General features: G+C 44.1%; 1 pseudogene; it reads right to left on the minus strand.

Moving 5' to 3' along the window:
* LOC139564081 (leucine--tRNA ligase, mitochondrial-like) overlaps nucleotides 1-21,201 on the minus strand; it is a 47,909-nt pseudogene that overhangs the window by 13,905 nt on the left and 12,803 nt on the right.

A 21,201-nucleotide genomic window follows, 5' to 3' on the forward strand; every position in this document is an offset into this window, starting at 1 on the left:
GAAAGATCAGTTATTTACAGTGCCTTCAGAAAGTTTTCAGAACCCTTGACTTTTTCCACATTGTGTTAGGTTACAGCCTTATTCTAAAATTGATTAAATCATTAGTACCCCATAATGACAAAGCAAAAACAGGTTTTTAGAAATATGCCATTTACATAAGTATTCAGACCCTTTACCCAGGAATTTGTTAAAGCACCTTTGGCAGCAATTACAGCCTCAAGTCTTCTTGGGTATGACACCACAAGCATGGCACACCTGTATTTGGGGAGTTTCTTCCATTCTTCTCTGCTGATGCTCTCAAGCTCTGTCAGGTTGGATGGGGAGCGTTGCTGCACAGCTATTTTCAGGTCTCTCCAGAGATGTTAGATCGGGTTCAAGTCCGGCCATTCAAAGCCATTGTCCCGAAGCCACTCCTGTGTTGTCTTGGCTGTGTGCCTTGGGTCATTGTCCTGTTGGAAGGTGAACCTTCGTCCCAGTCTGAGGTCTTGAGCGCTCTGGAGCAGGTTTTCATCAAGGATCTCTCTGTACTTTGCTCCGTTCAGCTTTCCCTCGATCCTGACTAGTCTCCCAGCCCCTGCCGCTGAAAAAACACCCCCACAGCATGATGCTGATAACACCATGCTTCACCGTAAGGATGGTGCCAGGTTTCCTCCAGACGTGACGCTTGGCATTCAGGCCAAAGAGTTCAATCTTGCTTTCATCAGACCAGGGAATCTTGTTTCTCATGGTCTGAGAGTCCTTTAGCAAACTCTGCGGTTGTGCCATTTCCTGAAGAGTGGCTTCCGTCTGGCCACTCTACCATAAAGGCCTGATTGGTGGAGTGCTGCAGAGATGGTTGTCCTTCTGGAAGGTTCTCCCATCTCCACAGAGGAACTCTAGAGCTCTGTCAGAGTGACCAGAGGGTTCTTGGTCACATCCCTGACCAAGGCCCTTCTTCTCTGATTGTTCAGTCTTTTGGCCGGGCGGCCAGCTCTAGGAATAGGGTTGGTGGTTCCAAACTTCTTCCATTTAAGAATGATGGAGGCCACTGTATTCTTGGGGACCTTCAATGCTGCAGAAATTTTTTGGTACCCTTCCCCAGATCTGTGCCTCAACACTATTCTGTTTCTGAGCTCTATGGACAATTCCTTCGACCTCATAGCTTAGTATTTGCTCTGACATGCACTGTCAACTGTGGGACCTTATATAGACAGGTGTGTACCTTTCCAAATCATGTCCAATCAATTGAATCTACCACAGGTGGTCTTCAATCAAGTTGTAGAAACATCTAAAGGATGATCAATGGAAACAGGATGCACCGGAGCTCAATTTTGAGTTTCATAGCAAAGGGTCTGAATACTTACGGTATGTAAATTAGGTATTTGTTTTTTATTTTTAATACATTTGCTAAAATTTCTAAAAACCTGTTCTCACTTTGTCATTATGCAGTATTGTGTGTAGATTGCTGAGGATTTTTATTTATTTAATACATTTTAGAATAAGGCTGTAAACTTTAACAAAATGTGGAAAAAGTCAAAGGGTCTGAATACTTTTCGAAGGCACTGTATCCCCTTATTTTAGGTACTAAACCATCTCCATATACTGTACTTCCAGAAATGTTTTAAACTGGTACCGGGGACCTTCAGACAAGTCTTTTGAGACTTATGGGCATCCTAGAGAAAAACGAAGAACACCATCATGTTCGTGAGAGTCTCAGGTTGTTAGCTTTCCACACACATATTAGTGTGTAGCTCAAATAGTTTCGGACGCTACAGACAGAAGTTGGCAGAGGAGGCTGTACCGAATTCAGACGAGTCTTGTGAGGCTTGTGGTTATCCTAGAGGAAAACGGAGAACGCCACTGTGTTCGTGAGAATCTTAGAATGGTCATAATAGTTTGTAGGCTAAACTGTTCGGACCCTACCTACGTTTTCGTGAGAAGACCGATTTCCGGGATGTCTCAAGGTCTGACAAACACCACTTTAGCTCTACCACCTTTCACCACAGATGCAGAAAGGCGATATCTCTTGCTTGAACACATATTTTTTTGATTATTATTTTTGATTATGTTCATTTGATTGCCGTGAGGACGCAGAAATTGTAGGCTAAGGGTTAAGACGGTGCTCCTCCATTCTTTCTTCTAGGACCTGACCAGGAAAAACTTCTGAGCAACCTCAGGAATCCATCTGTGAGGGATGTCTACTAACTCTAACCTGTGAATGGAGACGTGTAAAGTCCCCACCCTGCTGTGCCCACCTGTGAAGTCGATATTGTCTCGCTTCCGGTACTGTCCGCTGTCTGCAGCTCTAAACGTCTGGCCCTTGATGAGGCCCTGCACCAGCAGGTTCTTGAAAGGCTCCCTGGAGTGGACATTCAAAGAGTTTATTTCATTTTGCCGTTTAAAAAAAAAAAATTCCGCAGGGGATAATTATACAAACGTTACAAAGACGATTTGGTAATGGTGCCTTCTTCAGTTAGCTTCCACTTACTTTTAAGTGGACATTTTCACATGATGTCAATGGGAGACTAAGTGAAAATTCAGATTCATTGGAAGTTAGGATTCACCCCTAAGTGGGTACAACCTTTTGGCACAATAGTTCTATTGATATCGACTAGTGAAGAATAGTTGCTGTACCTGTGTCCCACTAGGCCCTGATCCCTACAGAAGTGACTGAGGAAGCGTGCATAGTACAGGTGCATAACAACATGCTCCCCCCCCCCCCAATGTACATGTCCACAGGAAGCCAGTGGTCTGCCAGGGAGCGCTCAAAAGGCCTGGGGTGCAGAGAGGTGGGCACAAGTTAGTTTGAGTGAAGTAAACTGTTATCACTCCAATTTATATTTGGTGTTTTCTGTCGATTTGTTCTTCTTTAAACTTCTTTTTGTAGTATAGTGAGAGAATAATAATAATAATAATAATGTGAAGGAATTCACCAATATAACAAGTAGTTCAACTATAGAAGCTGTTATAGTAAATATGACTACATTGTGTAAGGTGTCTGGTCTTTGATATTACAGTTGAAGTCGGAAGTTTACATACACCTTAGCCAAATACATTTAAACTCAGTTTTTCACAATTCCTGACATTTAATCAGAGTAAAAGGTACACCTCCAATTGACTCAAATGATGTCAATTCACCTATCAGAAGCTTCTAAAGCCATAACATAATATTCTGGACTTTTCCAAGCTGTTTGAAGGCACAGTCAACTTAGTGTATGTAAACTTCTGACCCACTGGAATTGTGATACAGTGAATTATAAATGAAATAATCTGTCTGTAAACAGTTGTTGGAAAAATTACTTGTGTCAAGCACAAAGTAGATGTCCTAACCGACTTGCCAAAACTATAGTTTGTTAACAAGAAATTTGTGGAGTGGTTATAAAACAAGTTTTAATGACTCCAACCTAAGTGTATGTAAACTTCCGACTTCAACTGTATGTGTAGATATATCCTCTAGGGGGCAGCCTGGGCCTAATAACATCTATCCCACAAGTCAAGAAGCATCCTCCTGAAGGCGCACACACACAAATAAATGTATATCCTGATGATGAGTAATCAGAGCTCAGAGAGGAGAGGTGAAGTAACCCTCCCTCTCAGATAATTCCTATCTGAAGGATCTGTCTGGTTGTAGATCTGACCAAGTCACCAGAAAACAATGAGGAAGAGGATGAAGACGTAAGTTTGGCTGGCTGGGAAAACACTGTACCTCGGCTCAAAACTCCCAATGCTCCTTAGATAGTGCTATATCACACTGTGTGTGTGTGTGTGTCACCTTACACAGTACACACAGTCCTCTCTGCCAGTGGATGATGTCTCAGAATAATTGAACTGGCTAAACGAGTTAGACTCACTGGGCAGAAAATGACCTACCCTCCCTGTGTGCTGGTGTCAGGCCAAAAACACATGCACACGCACACCCACGCACACACACACAAACACACTAAACTCTTGGTGGCCCCCACCCTACCAAAACCTCAGTCCAGGCCACAGCAAGCCAACAGAATGCTCAAACAGTTTAATTGCTTTTTCAGTTCTGGCATAATCTGTCCGGCTAAGAAATAAGAGGAAGAGGCCAGCACCCTCTTAAAGCAGCTTTACAGCAGGATAAATCCATTTGAATTCCATCCAATTTTGACAGCATCCATTTTGATGTGTTTCAAGCAGACCACCATAGTTCCTGTGCACAAGAAAGCAAAGGTAACCTGCCTAAAATATTATCAAATGTTATGAGTCACATGCACCGAACACAACAGTGAAATGCTTACTTACAAGCCCGTAACCAACAATGCAGTTTAAAAAAAATACAGATAAGAATAAGAAATACAAGTAACAAGTAATTAAACAGCAGCAGTAAAATAACAATAGCGAGACTACATACAGGGTGGTACCAGAACAGAGTCAATGTGCGGGGGCACCGGTTAGTTGAGGTAATATGTACATGTAGGTATAGTTATTCAAGTGACTATACATAGATGATAACAACAGAGAGTAGCAGCGGTGTAAAAGAGGGGGGGCAATGCAAATAGTCTGGGTAGCCATTTGATTAGGTGTTCAGGAGTCTTATGGCTTGGGGGTAGAAGCTGTTTAGAAGCCTCTTGGACCTAGACTTGGTGCTCCAGTACCGCTTGCCGTGCGGTAGCAGAGAGAACAGTCTATGACTAGGGTGGCTGGAGTCTTTGACAATTTTTAGGGCCTTCCTCTGACACCATCTGGTATAGAGGTCCTGGATGGCAGAAAGCTTGGCCCCAGTGATGTACTGGGCCGTTACCCTCTGTAGTGCCTTGCGGTCAGAGGCCGAGCAGTTGCTATACCAGGCAGTGATGCAACCAGTCAGGATGCTCTCGATGGTGCAGCTGTAGAACCTTTAGAGGATCTAAGGACCCATGCCAAATCTTTTCAGTCTCCTGAGTGGGAATAGATTTTGTTGTGCCCTCTTCACGACTGTCTTAGTGTGCTTGGACCATGTTAGTGTGTTGGTGATGTGGACACCAAGGAACTTGAAGCTCTCAACCTGCAGCTCTGTCGATGAGAATGGGGGCGTGCTCGGTCCTCTTTTTCCTGTAGTCCACAATCATCTCCTTTGTCTTGATCACATTGAGGGAGAGGTTGTTGTCCTGGCACCCCACGGCCAGGTTTCCAACCTCCTCCCTATAGGCTGTCTTGTTGTTGATCAGGCCTACCACTGTTATGTCATAGGAAAACTTAATGATGGTGTTGGAGTCAACACTGAGGGGCCCCTGTGTTGAGGATCAGCGTGGCAGATGTGTTGTTACCTACCCTTACCACCTGGGGACGGCCCGTCAGGAAGTCCAGGATCCAGTTACAGAGGGAGGTGTTTAATCCCAGGGTCCTTAGCTTATTGATGAGCTTTGAGGGCACTATGGTGTTGAACGCTGAGCTGTAGTCAATGAACAGGATTCTCACATAGGTGTTCCTTTTGTCCAGGTGGGAAAGGGCAGTGTGAAGTGCAAAGGAGATTGCATCATCTGTGGATCTGTTGGGGTGGTATGCAAACTGGAGTGGGTATAGGGTTTCTGGGATAATGGTGTTGATGTGAGCCATGACCAGCCTTTCAAAGCACTTCATGGCTACAGACGTGACTTGACTGTGCCTTTAAACAGCTTGGAAAATTCCAGAAAATGATGTCATGGCTTTAGCAGCTTAATTTAATTGACATCATTTGAGTCAATTGGAGGTGTACCTGTGGATGTATTTCAAGGCCTACCTTCAAACTTAGTGCCTCTTTGATGACATCATGGGAAAATCAAAAGAATTTTCCCAAAAGCTCAGAAAAAAAATTGTAGACCTCCACAAGTCTGGTTCATCCTTGGGAGCAATTTCCAAACGCCTGAAGGTACCACGTTCATCTGTATAAACAATAGTACGCAAGTATAAACACCATGGGACCACGCAGCCGTCATACCGCTCAGGAAGGAGGCACGTTCTGTCCCCTAGAGATGAACGTACTTTGGTGCGAAAAGTGCAAATCAATCCCAGAACAACAGCAAAGGACCTTGTGAAGATGCTGGAGGAAACAGGTACAAAAGTAGCTTTATCCACAGTAAAACGGGTCCTATATCGACATAACCTGAAAGCCCGCTCAGCAAGGAAGAAGCCACTGCTCCAAAACCGCCATAAAAAAGCCAGACTACGGTTTGCAACTGCACATGGGGACAAAGATCGTACTTTTTGGAGAAATGTCCTCTGGTCTGATGAAACAAAAATAGAACTGTTTGGCCATAATGACCATCGTTATGTTTGGAGGAAAAAAGGGGAGGCTTGCAAGCCGAAGAACACCATCCCAACCGTGAAGCACGGTGGTGGCAGCATCATGTTGTGGGGGTGCTTTGCTGCAGGAGGGACTGGTGCACTTCACAAAATAGATGTCATCACGAGGAAGGAAAATTATGTGGATATATTGAAGCAACCTCTCAAGACATCAGTCAGGAAGTTAAAGCTTGGTCGCAAATGGGTCTTCCAAATGGACAACGACCCCAAGCATACTTCCAAAGTTGTGGCAAAATGGCTTAAGGACAACAAATTCAAGGTATTGGAGTGGCCATCACAAAGCCCTGACCTCAATCCCATAGAAAATTTGTGGGCAGAACTGAAAAAGCGTGTGCGAGCAAGGAGGCCTACAAACCTGACTCAGTTACACCAGCTCCCTACAGGAGGAATGGGCCAAAATTCACCCAACTTAATGTGGGAAGCTTGTGGAAGGCTACCCAAAACCTTTGACCCAAGTTAAACAATTTAAAGGCAATGCTACCAAATACTAATTGAGTGTATGTAAACTTCTGACCCACTAGGAATGTGATGAAAGAACTAAAAGCTGAAATAAATCATTCTCTCTACTATTATTCTGACATTTCACAGTCTTAAAATAAAGTGGGGATCCTAACTGACCTAAGACAGGGAATTTTACTCTAATTATATGTCAGGAATTGTGAAAAACTGAGTTTAAATGTATTTGGCTAAGGTGTATGTAAACTTCCGACTTCAACTGATATATATATATAAATAAATAAAAATCCATAAATTATTAAATAGTTTGACAACCCTGTTTGTAAGCTTTTAAATTATATCAATCTCAACTGTTTATCTTTTCCAGTGATGAAGACTTGGATGTATCCTGGTATTGTGCACTATACAACAATGGGTCAACTTTGAGCACCTTTATCTCTTGACTGTTTGGGCATTCAGGTCCAAAACGTCACTTTCTGAGCACTTCCACAAATGGGCAAATATGTATGTACGGTTTCGTTCGAATCAAAAGGGGTGTTGTCAAAAAGTGATTGAATTGAAATGGATTTACCAAGCAAGGTCAGTGAAGGAAAGACAAGTCCTGCCTTTGGGGAAATTAATCTCTTTTGTTAAAGCTCTGGGTATCGCCACCGCCCCAGCAGCTAACGGCCAGGAGTTTATAATCTCCATCAGCAGGGAATACAAGTTAACGGTATGTGTGCTTGTTTGCGTGTGTATGAAATTGACTGTTTGAGAGGAAGTGTAAAATGGTGCGCTGATGTGTGAGTGGAAAAAACATTTGTCAGTGATTAAATGGACAATGCATATTACATTTGTAATATTTGTCTAGATTCTCGTTGTTTACAAAACTGTTTACGTAAGGTAACTTTTTTTAGCCTAATTACCGAAGGTGACTTTTGTCTCTACTTCTCTTTCATTTTGGAACAGTCCCAAAAAATAGAATCTCTAATCTTCCCTTTTAAATCAGTCAGTACCAGGTCCTACAACACTCCCTCTCCCGCTCTCTATCCCTCTTTCATGTTGTAGGACCTGGTACTGGCTGATTTAAAAGTAGAGATTATATTTTGGAGGGGATAGGAAGATAGATAAGACAAACAGAGAGAGCGAGGAAGAGAAAATCCCAGGTCACTGTCTTGGTTGTGGGGGTCAGTATCTGAAATAGTACCAGGATGAGTCCACAAACGTGTCCATGGTGTCGGAATCCCATCTGGCCGGCCCTTTACACCTGACAAGACACAACAGGAGAGAGGGATCAAATAGAATCAGAACAACATTTATTTAACCTGCATTTAAAACAATGCAACAAATATAACAGTTAGCGCTTGAACCTAATTTCCCGCAGGAGGGCGATAGCGCTGGAGGGAGATATGACTCCAAATGTCAAACACAGTATAATGATTGAATATGACACGGCTCAAGTCTTGGTGGATATTTTGTCATGTAGCTACAGTAGCTAGCTGGTTTGAATCACTGTTTCTTATTCATAGTGACACATGAAAGAGGTAAGAGTGCAGTCATTTTAGAAACTATAAACATCTCCTCCATTATCCTATTGTGAAATTACTTTTGTTAGTTTAGTTCGTAAGCATAAAGTGTCCAGAGGACTGGCCTGTGTAGTGTGTATCTAATGTGAGCTGGAACCATCTGTCTGTGGAGGTCATGTCCCGTAGGAGTTGCCACAGTGAGGCTGGAACCACTACACAGCCATCAGATCCCTGCTCCTGTGCCCTGACTAAAGAGCACTGCCAGAGGGACACAGAACCGGCCAGCCACATGCCAGCTTGGTGGGTGGGTGGGTTTGTGTGTGCACCAGCTTGGTGTGTGTGTGTGTGTGTCTGTTGGAAGTGCCAACCCAGGCGCTTTTCATCCAATCCAAACAGAGCTCTCTGTACACACTGCTCATCTGTCAGCCTCACTGAGAGAGCAACACATGACACTGGCGAAGGCGAGTGACAAAAAAACAACTATTTTTGTACCTACTTTCAACTTGCACATTGGAACTGAGAATGTGTCTCACTGTTTAATGAGTCTCCATAGAATAGAACCACCCAGTCAGAATCACCATGCCAGGAAGACAATCAGCAACACTAGAGAAGAACACTACAGCACCATACCTGGTCCCCTGTAGTATGACGTTTTTAATGGCACAAACAGGCACAAGTTGTCACACACAAGCATATCAACACACCCTCACACTTTTACTCTTAAAGTGAGATTACCCCTCTTCATAAACAATCTCTCTCACACACACACACCCTGCCAGTCTATAATAAGGCAGAGGGGTTGCTTAGCAACAAGGCTAAGGTGTAGCAGGTTAATACCCAGGTGCCATTTCATGAGATCAAAATGCACCATCATACCAAAAAGCCTTTCATGACAAAATAGCTAAATAAATGGAAAACCCTCACAGAAGAGCCATTATAGTATTCCAAGAATTCCATGCGGCTGCACACCACTCTCCTGTGGTTTTCCCGCTCTCCGATGACCATTCAGGGTACAGATTATTGTAATTTGACAGACATACAGTTTCAGACTCCTGGGGGGGCTGTGATTGTTGGACACATGTGCTATCTATGACTATGGTTATGCCCTGTCCTGCTGTATATAGGCTGATTTCAGGAATGACTGAGAGTAGCAGAGCTACAATTCCAACCAGATAGCAAAAATAAACTGAAAGTGCATTGCGGGTGTGTGTGCCAGATTGGGGGAGAATCCTCTCAAACAGATGTGGCATCAGAAGCAAGAACAATTTAGTTCCTTACTGTAATAGTTTTGCATTCAAATGTTCAAAAAGAAGAAAGCGAGAATTTATCTACGACATATGGGAGTGAGGGACCTAATTGGAGGGGGCCTGATGGGAGGGATGTGTAACCTGATAACTAGCTGTTATTGGCAGAGAGGTTTGGAAATCTCTTTGTTTTTGGTCTATTAACTGATACTGCCTGGTGATGTCACCAGGCAAGCCAAAACGGGAATCAAAAACACTGTCTCGGTGTAGCAAGCTAGCTGGACTAATTACACACAGAGAGGGGCCAATTCACAGCAGTAGGCAGACAGGGAGCAGAGACAATATCAGCGGTGGAGGAAATTACTTCTCAAGGACGAGACAGACAGATAAAACTCCATCTCCCCCACCATCTCTCATCAAACACCTTCTGTACACTCCACCCGACGGTTAATTGGACATGATCGTTGAGTTAAGAGAGCACATTTCCTCAGACGCCGTCAACAAGAGATGGAGAGACAAGGAAGAGGAGGAGGAGACCGTCCCTGGATATAGCCGTCAGACCAGACGTCTCTCTCTCTGTATGACTGTCTGGCTGAGCTGTTGAAACAGTATTTCCTAGTTACTGTACCACAATTCCACGTCCAATCATGGAACTACAATGTTTTTCAAGGAGCAATCTCCTCCTGAAGAAATCCTGTTGGTGAGGGTCTTCGTCATGAGAAGCTGGGATTGCCCTGTGGACCTTGGCCAATAGTAGTGCACTATATAGGAAATAGTGTGCCATCTGGGATGCAACCGCTGTTTAACGAGCAGCAGGGAGCATTTTCACACATTTCATTGACAGTCACTGTCTGCCTGTCTCTGTGTGTGGTGGGGGCATAGACATGCCCGGCATGTAGGCCTCAGCTGGTTTATATAACCACGGTGACATCTGTCACTCATTACATAACCCTGGTCCCGCGCGTGCGTGTGTGTGGTGGGGGCATAGACATGCCCGGCATGTAGGCCTCAGCTGGTTTATATAACCACTTTGACATCTGTCACTCATTACATAACCCTAGTCCCGCGCGTGCGTGCGTGTGGTGGGGGCATAGACATGCTCGGCATGTAGGCTTCAGCTGGTTTATATAACCACGGTGACATCTGTCACTCATTATATAACCCTGTTCCCTGTGTGTTAAAAACTAGCCGGTATTCATATCCTCAATACACAGTAGTTAAATCACTAATGGCACCTTATTCACTTTATAGTGCACTACTTTTGACCAGAATCCATATGGGATTCCTTCTGTATACTCTCTGAAATCACAGGGCGGGTGTCGGTACTCAAAGCTGATCTGGCCTTGGACTCATTTATCCTGACTTTTAGTACAGGCAAAAAGGGGGAACTGATGGAGTAGAAAACTGAAAGCACCAGAAATAATTGCCTGAACCTAAGAGCAAGAGAGCAAGTCGCTGACTAACCATTGAGAAAGATATACAACCTTGAAAAAATGATTTGATTTTAATATAAGTGGAATAAAGTGAACTCCGTCACTTATGTTTGTGAACTAGCTATGAACTTCCAATCCAACTGACAGTACCAGCATTCATTTCCAAACTGGACATTTGACCGGTTGCATTAGATTCTGACCCAGGCTGATGGGTCCTGGTCAAGAGCAGTGTGCTACGTAGGGAATAGAGTGCCAGTCGGTATTCAACTGAAGTGTTCTCACACCTCACTCAGAGTGTCAGTGTGTTCTCACCTGGGACAGGTACAGCTGATCCAGTCATCAGCGTGCTCCAGAGTGGATGCCCCCTTCCCCGTGAGGGACGGTAGTTTGGGCAGGGTGACTGGAAGTTGCTCCTCAGGGACCGCCACAGGACCACAAGACCCACAATGCACCATGGGGATGGGCGTGCCCCAGTACCGCTGCCGGGAAATCAGCCAATCCCTGAGCTTGGTGCTGGTCAGGTGGCCGCCCACTTTTCTCTCTGGCCTTCTGGGTAATGGAGTCAAACGCCTCCTCCCTGCTTAGGCCTGTGGACTACACAGAAGAGGGGGATGGACGGAGAGAACAGGATGACAGCTTAGAAGCTCAAACAGACATGAATTCAACAAAACTCAACTATTTGCCGATACTTCATTCAACCATAAATAAGGGTCTTCCATTAATAGCCATAAAACAATATGTAGAATGACTAAAAAGCTGGTTTACTGGTAACGTTGTGTAGAGTGACAGTGTGTGTTGCTGTGTGTCCAGACAGACCTCAGCAGAGTTGAGCAGTGTGTGTCCTCCATCCTCCTGGCTCTTCAGGACTGGGCTCCAGCTCAGACCCAGAGGCCTGGCCACAGAAGCATCCTCTACACTCCTGTCGGGGATACCTGCCAGGGACACACACACATAGTACATTCATCACACACATACCAGCATGTCATTTTATAACAGTAATTCCCTGCAATTCTACACATTTTGGCAATAGAATGGAGGTAAATGTTTGCAGTTTTTAATATGATAACTGTTAAACAATGAGCCCCACCGCAGTCGGTAATTCGACCATGCTTCCTATAAGTTTAGATAGCTGGCCGCTAGACTAACTTATCAACCTACATTTTTTTGATGACATGGGCTAATTGAGTGACTGCTGATGCACAACCAAATTTCAAAATTGCACCTTGTGTATTCTATTATTCTATTAACAGTAAATTGAGACCCCGACTGAGTTGAAATTGGTCCAAGGGCCTACAAAAAAGAGGGGGCCGTGGGTTGTTGGGATATGGCTAGTTCCTCATGGGTATTGCCCTCCTTGTGGACTCGTGGAGTGAGAAAAACACCCAAAGCACCAAGCAGGGAACTCCTTCTAGAGAGTTAAAGTTACATCATTCCAACAGCAGCCAAACGCCCAGTGTACGACAGAGACACACTGCAGGCTCAAGGACACACCGGCACAGTGACATCTACAAACATGTACAGGACACAGGGAAAAGCTGAATGCGATTCATGACATTTTCCTAGCCACCATGCTTCTATATCTGCATCGCTTGCCGTTTTAGGCTAGGTTTCTGTAGAGCACTTTGTGACATCGGCTGATGTAAAAAGGGATTTATAAATATAATTTATTATTTCAATCAAATTTCAATCAGAGAGACAAACAAAAGCTCAGAGGCCAATAATACACAGTGAGTACATACTGTATGTGCAAGCCATGTGGATGTTCAAACCCACACACACATCCACGTACTGATGACAGTGTCTAGATGACCTTCAAACTCCTGCTTGCTGGAGATCACCAGGGGAAGTTCCTGACCGGTAAATAGGTTGTGGGCTGTGACCTCTTGTCAGGCAGTCTGGGGGTCAAAGGTCAGGAGTCAGCACTTCTCCCCTGGTGCCTCATTATCGGACACACACACAAAGAGAAAGAGAGAGAGACAGAGACAGAGAGAATAGATAGTGAAAGAGAGTGAGAGAGGTAGGGGAGTGAGAGAGAGTGAGAGAATAGTGTGTGAGAGAGCGAGAGGGGGAATAGACAGTGAAAGAGAGTGACAGAGGTGGGGGAGTGAGAAAAAGAGAGAGAGAAAGCGAGAGAAAGAGAGAGATAGATAAAGAGAGCGATTCAGGGGAATCCCAATTAAAGGCAATTTAAATGGACAGAAATACCATGAAGTTATCCAGAGGCCCATTGTGAGGCCCATTTCTTTTAAGGTATCTGTGACCAACAGATGCATATCTGTATTCCCAGTCATGTGAAATCCATAAATTAGGGCCTAATAAATGTATTACAATTGACTGATTTCCTTATGTGAACTGTAAATCAGTAAAATCTTTGAAATTGTTGCATGTTGCGTTTATATTTTTGTTCAGTAAAATGTGCCATTGCTCTGACAGAGTTACAATGGGCCACATATACTAAATATTTATTGTAAGCCACTTTGGATTAAAGCAGCACTTAAAAAATGATCACAGACTACCAGGTCTGGACAGTGGTTCCTTCCTACCTCTACCTGTCTGCAGGACTCTCTCCGGGGCTGAGCGGACTGGGCTGGTACCATGCAGCAGTCTGTGGGAGGGGAGGATGGACAGGTAAGCAGCCCCAAACACTGCCTCTGGGCTGGAGGTGTAGCCTGCTAGAGTCTCCCCCGTCTCCTCCCCATTCACCTGCATGGAGGAAAGGATAGAGAAACACACACAGTTTATGGATAAATACATGACAGGACAGTAACTTGGCTACATTTGTTGTTGATCAGGGTAAAGGATAGTTTAAAAACAAAACATAACACTAGTTGGTAAGAAAAAAGAAAACACCGTAGCGAGGTTTGTATGTAATATTTAACAATAGATCATGTTTTAACGCTAATGCGTTAACATGCTATCGCCTGACAGAAATCCCATTCAATTGTCACCAAAAATACAGAATCATAATACAGCTACTCTGAGAGTCATTTAGTACAGAACACCCTTGACAATGTTAAAGATGTAATGGGACTGGTTCCTGCTTCCCATCTACAAAACCACCGATGGCACTAATTTTAATTACCCACTCTGCCAGGATCTGACTGATTTATGAGAACCTACCTCACACACACACACATATACACACACACACACAGAGAGAGAGAGTGAGAAAGAGTCACAACCCCCCCCCCCCTTACCAGAAATATGATTATGATTTTAATAAGGAATGAAGGCATCAACCTAATACATTTCCTCCGTCTGCTGCAAGGAATTCTTTGACTGGGGTGACTGGAGCTCACAATAGGCTTTTAGTAAAACCATTTTAGAATGTCAATACTCTTTCAACATTCTAAAAGTGCATTGGATATTTCAATGGAAATAAACACACAGCCACTATGTTTGATTAAATTGCTGCTTGCAGAGAGACGACTGGCTGCTAGCTGAATGAGAATGATGTAGCAGGTGAGAATCTCTGCGCTAATCCTAGTGATAATCCTAGAATACCTTCAAATGTTTATACCTGGAAGACTAGGTAGTCTAAACTAAACCAGGATGGACTGACAAGAAGGAACAGATGAGACATGTGAGTCTAACCTTGAGGTGGAAGTCAAAGTAGCAGCCGGTGCAGTCTCCAATCCAGTTGGCCTGCATGGCCTTGACCCCGTACCACTCTGGCAGCTCCGCCAGGGCGTTCAGGAGGGGCTGGGAGAGAGAAATACATCATAATTATTTTTTTTTATCACATTGATGCTAAATATATCCTAAAGATGTTAAATCATATTGTAATGTTAGATGAAGATACTGTGTACGTTTGGGGAACACCCACTGGGTTCAAGTCCCAGATCAGCACATCATCGACTTTTCCTCTTTACCCTGAGAGGCTCTTCCAAAGCTCAATCAATCTCCTGGCACAATACCACAGTCTACCTCGTCTCATATTATGTAGTCAAAGAGGGATTTTAGAAATCCTGACCTCCACACGGCCTACTTTTGCGTTTATCGCAAAGCAATCGCTCATGACTCAACAGTTTCATAACGAGAGGGAGATACAGATGTAGAGAGAAAGAGAGAGAGAGACATACACACACATTTTTAAAAGGAAGCTATGCATAACAAAAAGGAGCAGGCCAGAAAGCCCCAGCTGGGTTCCTCTTCTGTCTGAATGAAGAATATAAAAAGGCAACAGCACCAATTTGATATACCTCTCCCCCACTATCACAACCCATTACCAAGCCACCCTCTGAGATCTCTACCCAACACACTGTAATAACACTAATAACAGCAATACAACCAATACTAACAATGGCGATAAGGATGATTGTAATTGCAGTGTGTATCAATGTTATTTCACTGTTTCTAAAGCATGGATGGAGAGAGAGACAATCAGAGAGAGTGAGAAAGAGATTGGTGTCTTGCCATAAATGCTGGTGTCTTTGCGTCAGTCAAGCAGCCTAACAACAATGCCAGTGAGAGCGTACAGCCTGGCTGCCAGTAGGCTGTGGTGTCTGAGACACCCCGCCTTGAGGTGTCACAGCGATGTCATCAAGAACAAACGCCCGCTGAGGGGAACGGAGGTGAGGTGGTACTCTGCTCAAACCATGAGATGAAGAGAAAAAAACAAAACGAAATTGTGTCTTTGTCTCCAGAAAAGAAACAACATCATTAGAGCCACATAAACCCTCAGGTTTAACCAGAGATGTAGGCCTATGGCTGGGCCAATTCCAAGGGTTTCCATGGCAACCTAGCAAAGCTGTAAAATTCTATATCAATAAAGTGAGGGTGGCTAAGGTTTTTTTGTGTGTCCGTGTCAATGTCCGTGTGGGTGAGTGTGAGTGTGTGTGTGTTTTTTTTTGGAGCATCTCCATCTTTTGGAGCATCTCTCCTACATGCGTTCATACATGAAATATTTGATCACCTTAACAAATGCATGTATCTGAGGATGCCTATGGAACAATCTAGCAAAGCTTAATAGAGTGTGTATGTCCGTATGCCTGTGTAAAATGATGAATGTATGTGTAGCCTGTGTGAGTCTGGTAATTGAAGTGAATGCCATGTTGTTGATTTACATGACACTACAGTGTGATGTGTTCAAATGAGTGAGTCCATCAGTGTGTGTGATTATGCATGAAATAGAAAACATCTATTGTCAATGTAAGTATTAATTGTGTTCATCGTGTGTGTGTGTGTGTGTGTGTGTGTGTGTGTGTGTGTGTGTGTGTGTGTGTGTGTGTGTGTGTGTGTGTGTGTGTGTGTGTGTGTGTGTGTGTGTGTGTGTGTGTGTGTGTGTATCTCAGAGATAAAGTGCAGTGACAGGTAGGGTTGCACATTTTGGGGAATATTCAGAGGTGGAAACTTTCCGTGGGAATTAAAAGGAATATATGGGAAATAACGGGATTATATGGGAATTCATGGAAATATATACAAATTAATATTAATACCATTTAAATGTAGATGTTTTTTGCACTGGATATATTTACCATATCATATGGAGACAGAAACATAAACCTTTTACCTTATCATAAGTAGACATAACTGCAAATTATTAAATTCTTCCAATTGAAATTAATAAAACTATTTAGTTACGAATTTAAATTTCATGAAATGAGTTGACTGTTCACATGGGATGATTTCACTGAACAACAAAAGGGAATATTGAATGATCTCCAATGATACATCGCATCTCCCAAAAACGTTTTCAACATACATCTATAAAATGATAATCTAGAAACTAAAGCTTTGGTTGTTTTTTTATTTAACCTTTAACTAGGCAAGTCAGTTAAGAACAAATTCTTATTTACAATAACGGCCCAGGAACAGTGGGTTAACTGCCTTGTTCAGGGGCAGAACGACAGATTTTTACCTTGACAGCTCGGGGATTCGATCTAGCAACCGATCTAGCAACCTGGCCCAACGCTCTAACCACTAGGCTACCTGCCGTCATCCTCTCAGGCTTCCATGTCTTCTCCCTGGACCTCCTCAATGTCCACCTCTTGAACATCAGGCTCTGAGACCTCATCTTCACTGTCACTTTCCAACCTTGTTGAGGATGGCTCGTTGTCAGGCTCAAAAAGCTTCAAATTTGCCCAGATGGCCAACAATTTTCCAACCCTTGTATTGGTCAGCCTGTTGCGTGCTCTGGTGTGTGTGTTCCCAAACAAGGACCAGTTGCGCTCTGAGGCGGCTGATGTTGGTGGGATTTGGAGGATGATGGAGGCAGCAGGGGAAAGAGCCTCAGATCCACAAAGTCCCTATGACCAGGTGGCTGATGAGATATGTTGGCACGACTGCCATATTGCATCTCCATCCCAAAGCCCTTGCTTGGAAGTGTACTTCGCCAGACTGCCAAGAACCTTGCCCTCATCCAGGCTAAGGTGGCGAGACACAGTAGTGATGACACCATAGGTCTTGTGATCTCTGCACCAGACAGGATGCTCTTAACAGCATACTTGGGGTCCAACATGTACGCTGCAGCGTGTATGGGCTTCAGGCAGAAGTCGTCACACTTTTTGATGTATTTCAGAACTACAGTTTCCTCTGCTAGCAACAGTGGTGGGCAGGGCAGTAGGTATTTCTTCTCTTACATCTGCAAGCAGTGTCTGAACATCAGACAGGATGGCATTGTCTCCCTCAATCCATGCAATGGCTACTGCTATAGGTTTCAGGAGTTTCAGGCTGCTTACCACTCACTCCCAAAATACATCATCCAGGGTGAAGGGTTGTATGCTGGGCAAAGAACATTCAGAAATCTCTTCCAATTCACATTGCCTGTGAGCATCAGAGGTGAACCAGTTGCATACACCGCTTGAGCAAGACATTCATCAGCATTTCTCTGACTACGTTCCTCCCTTGAGTCAAAAAAACTTCTAATTCCAGGAGGACCATGAGCTGTTGCTATCGATAATTCATAATTTTCACCTCGAATAGAAGTAGAGGGACTTCTGTCAGAGATTGCTTGTTGTGAGTGCTGAGGGAACTTTATGCACTTAGCCAGATGATTCTGCATCTTTATTGCATTCTTCACATAGGATTTGGCACAGTATTTGCAAATGTACACAGCTTTTCCTTCTACATTAGATGCAGTGAAATGTCTCCACACATCAGATAGTGCCCGTGGCATTTTCGTGGAAAGATTCAATTTTTTTACATTTTTAACCCAAATACAATTCCATGTACAGATAAATAGTTAAACAGTTAGATTAAACAACTCCTTTGTAAGATAAATGTTTTAAAATGAAACATGTATGGAAACAGGTGAATAAACACTCCTCAGTTAGCAGGCTCAAGCAAGCTAAAACCCACATGGTAGCAAAAACTAACTAGCAGAAATTGTTAACAAGTTAGAAATTATTTAAACACAATTTGCTGTACTCTATTATTTACTAGTTAACAAAATATCATGTATGTCATATAAAATATATTCACCCCACCCAGTATTGTAATCAAAACTTACCAGAAAGCATGTAGTCCTTGGCTCAGACAGTGTAGTAGTGTGGGCTCAAAAGCATCTCATTAGTGTGCAAGATCTTGAGAATCAGCTGTACATGGGATGGAAGAATACACTGTGCATGTGATGGAAGAATGCACTGTGCATGTGATGGAAGAATGCACTGTGCATGTGATGGAAGAATGCACTGTTCATGCAGAGGGTTGCAATTCCACTGAATTGGGGATAGTTTAACCAGAATGTGCCACAAGACCAAGAATTGCCTTATGTGTATCCCACAAAAAAAGCTAAGCTAATTTTAAAAAATGAATTTAAGCAAAATTCCCAGGCTTAACTTCCCATGGAAAGATTCAGACCCTTTACAACCCTAGTGACATGGTCATACTGCTGAAGCCTGCTGGTTAATGCATGAGTGACTAGTGTATGTCTTTACCAGGGCCCAGGGGAAGTGGGGAAACTGGAAATGTTACCAGCATGCACGCACACATCAATCAACTCTTACCAATCAATGCTCTAGCAGCATAGGGAAGCTGACCTTCTGGCCCACCAATCAGAGAAGTTTGGAAGTCTTCCACTCAGAGCCTCTCAGTACCAACCATTCCTCATCTGGAGAGGTTTGAATCAGTGCACCTTCAGTTACTCTCACTCCATGTGCACAGGTTCAAGCTGCCTGTGTGTGTGTGTGAGTGATTGCATGTGTTCACGCTCTTTGCCTGTGAGTGCGCCGCCTAACCCATGGGTGGAATAAATCTCCAGAGAGGGTAATTTCAACTCAGAGGGTAGCTGGTAGTGGCTGGTAGTGATTATGAGACCCTGCTGCTGGAGACGTGGAGGTTTCTCATCAGTCAGACTGGCCAGGCCAGGACCGGCGAGGCCAGCCTGGGAATGACACTCTCAGCAGGCTGCTGATTACACAGCCAGGGCTGGGTTCAAGTAGTATTTATTTTCTTTCAAATACTCTGAGCATTTGATTGACCCAGTCTAACGTGCCAGATGGGTGGGCTTTGCAGTTTTCACTTTTGGAACTATTCCAATGGTTCCATTGTGCCAGGTAAGATCACTCAATCACAGCTAACGTATTTGAAATAAAACAGATCCTACTTGAGCCCAGGTTTGTTCCACAGCCAGCCATGGTTTCTGCAGTGATTGATGTCAGAGGGGTCTCCCCCCCTTCCATTCTCACACAGCCTCTAATGTAGCCAGCCAATCAGATTATGCCAAAAGGCGCAGGTGGTGAGATTGATGTGATAGGACGCCCTTTGACCCTTGACGGGCTTATCACCAATACACCCTCTATGCGCACGAGACACACACACCTACCTTGGTGTAGTTGGTGATCTTAATGAACCACTGCCTGAGTCATTTCTGCTCCACTAGAGCTCCAGACCTCCAGGAGCGCCCGCTGTCATCCACCTGCTCATCAGCCAACACCGTCTGGTCCACAGGGTCCCAGTTCACCACCGCCTGGAACACACACACACACACACACACACACACACACACACACACACGCACAGATTACAATTACTACAAATACACACAGACACAAAGACAGACATAAGCCAATATCACAGGAGCTGATCGAATCAGAGAAAGAGACAGATGTCTACTGATACGAGTGCCAAAATACCTTGCATCTGATTAAACTACATGACCTCTCCACTACAGCACAGATTTTCCGATTGTCTGTAATCTACTACACAAAATGTATTTTCCTCACAAAGCCAAAGGAGGCTCCATAGTTACTGAAGACTGTTCCCCAGGCCACTGAGCCTCTGTGGCCTGCCTGAGACTCATCCACCTGGGATGTGTCTCCTTCATCCTGCCTCCCTGGAGCTCAACACACGGCCCATGACAATACCAGGGGCATGACTGCATCACATTAGTCCAAAGTGTCGTCATCTCCTCGTCAGCAGAGATGGAAAGGAGATGAAGAGAGGTAACCACTTTGGACTATTGAGACACAGCCTATGACAAGGATTGGACAGACTCAGACTCAAGGACCTACCTCTTTCTGATAGGCCAGTCCTGCCTTGAAAAGCTTGACAAACAGCCACTGGGTCCACCTGTAATAGTCTGGCAGGCAGGTGGTCACCTCCTGGTCAGAGGAGAGGGAAGCAGAGGGATCCACAAGATGATTCATACACACACGCACGAGAGAAAAGAGAGTCATCCACCCACACAGAGCCTCCCACTGGAAGGTTAGAGGTGGTGCTCAGCTCCTCCCATTACTCACCTTTTCCCAATTAAAGCAGAGCCCTAGGCTGTCGAGCTGCTCCCGCATGGACTGGATATTACTGGGGGCGGAGACAGACAGGGGAGAGGAGGACGTTAGGGGGAATATATATATATATATATGAATATGAGAGAGAGAGAGAGAGAGAGAGAGAGAGAGAGAGAGAGAGAGAGAGAGAGAGAGAGAGAGAGAGAGAGAGAGAGGGAGAGAGGGGGAGAGAGGGGGAGAGAGGGGGAGAGGTGTTTGTGTCATTACTAATACAGCTATAGCTCTCTGTTCTATGCCAGAAGGCATGTAATGTACATACAAGCTGTTAAACCCAACCTGAGTGTAAGGCAGAGAGGTGAGGGAACATATCAACATCTAATGTATGTAGCGTGGCTGTGCACAGGCCCATAAAGGCCTAATGTTGTAATGTGAGTTATACATTAGAATAGAAGGGAACATACTGGCGCTGGTCTGATTGGATGTGTTAAATGGAGGATGGTAATAGGAATCAAGGCCTCTCTGTTTGCATCATCATCATTAATATTTAATTCACACTAGTATGGGGATGTTGTGTTGTAAGGCATTGTACTTTGCAGCACTGACAGATGTGATCAGAGGTTTACACAGG

The sequence above is a fragment of the Salvelinus alpinus genome, chromosome 35 (assembly GCF_045679555.1).
Source record: "Salvelinus alpinus chromosome 35, SLU_Salpinus.1, whole genome shotgun sequence".
NCBI lineage: Eukaryota > Metazoa > Chordata > Actinopteri > Salmoniformes > Salmonidae > Salvelinus > Salvelinus alpinus.